Raw genomic sequence first — 1,856 nt, forward strand, 5'->3', positions numbered from 1 at the left:
GTTTAATTCAAAGAATCTTAGATAGAGTTTGCATATTGTTACCACAGAGCTTCTTGACCCATTCGGACAACTCAAGGACAACGCTTTCTTTAGATTTTAATGATTCTTACGTGACTGTTCTGCTGTTCGGTGTGTTCTGGCAGTTTCAAAAATAAATTCTAGTGAATATGGAGAGTTTGCGAGTAAATTCCTAAAAGTGGTTCTCATAAGTTTCGGAAACCTATCATCATTGATATCTACTATATGCGCTTATACAGTTCCTTAATTTTAGTTTTTTTTTTTTTTAATTTTACTGCTACCATCTTTTATCGGATCGGATAAAGTGTTTGCGTGAAATTGGTTGATCAGCCAAAAAGTAGTTTCACAGACTTCCTGAAATTAATTGCTTTGCCACGTCTGACTGCACTTAAACACTTAAATCGTGAGACATTAAACAAAAAATAACAAAGGATTAGGTTTCTTATTTGGACTTTTCGTGAATTCGAAGAAAAATAATAAATAATGATTTAGCACTAAAGTAGTTTATGCTTTAAAGAAAAATTATTGTACAGTAAGATGTTCTGGTGTTTTGTAAGTATATAAATATATGTAAATAAATATTTTTCAAAAATATCCATAAAGTAATTATGTACAAATCGTCAACGACATACTATGTATGTTCAAGTGGATATATTTTCTAATTTTCTTGAATCTGGATTTGTACAAACTTGTTTAATTGAAATTTCATGTTTTAAACTGATACACTGAATAAATATCAAAATCTAAAGATACACGTATCAAGAAATGTTTTTTATTCACTTTGGAAACGAAATGGAGTTTATACCGAGGTAAGGAAAAAGGTTATATATAGTATACGGTGACCATATTTATGTCACACGAATAGGGGATGAAATAAAATTTTATTTGAATTGTCTTACAAAAGCGAACAAATATCTAAAAATCTTACCATCCTGTAGGAAAAATAAACCAAGACCAAAACAAGTAAGAAAGTCTAAGTTCGGGCGGAGCCGAACATTAAATACCCGGCGCAAGTATTAAATATATGTTTTCCACCTTTCCGAAAGCTACCGCTACATGATAAGCCGGGGATTTCAAGCATTTCTGAAATTTACCGTTATATGAAAAGCGGCCTCAATTTTAGTCCGATTTCAACAATTTTCAACGGTTTGCTTTTATGTGGCAAGCACAATAACCATACCGAGCTTGGTACAAATTGCTAGAACGGTTAGTGAGATACATATATGTGATCACAAGTGGGCGGTGCTACACCCATTTTCCAAAATTTTGTCATAAACGTATTTCTTGGTAAAGAATTGTTGCAACCATCAATTTTGAATAAATTAGCTTCAATATTTACTGATTTATCGAAGATTTTGAATTTCTCGAAATTACCGTTATATGGGATGTGGGTGTGGTTATTGACCGATTTTAAAAATTTTCGGCCATTTGGTATGCTGTACCAGGACCAACAACTGTGCCAAGTTTGGAAGAAATTGGTGTAGCGGTTACCAAGATATACACATGTAACCATAAGTGGGCGTGGCTACGCCCATTTTCCAAAAATTTATAAAATTCATGTTTTCCGTCTAAAACTCATTGTAAGTATCAATTTTGAGTGAATTATCTTCAGTAGTTACTCAAATATCGCAGTTTTCGTATTTCTGAAAATTACCGTTATATGGGAGGTAGGCGTGGTTTTGTCCGATTTCGCCCATTTTCAATACCATCCGTCCTACGCCCAAAAGAAGTTCACGTACCAAGTGTCGTTAAGATATCTCAATTTTTACTCGAGTTGTCGTGTGCACAGACGGACGCACGGACAGACAGTCACCGCTTAATCGATTTCTCTTTTCATT

Source organism: Rhagoletis zephyria, unplaced genomic scaffold, assembly GCF_001687245.7.
Source record: "Rhagoletis zephyria isolate East Lansing unplaced genomic scaffold, Rhagoletis_zephyria_1.1 Rzeph_scaffold_04344, whole genome shotgun sequence".
In the NCBI taxonomy this organism is placed as follows: Eukaryota; Metazoa; Arthropoda; class Insecta; order Diptera; family Tephritidae; genus Rhagoletis; species Rhagoletis zephyria.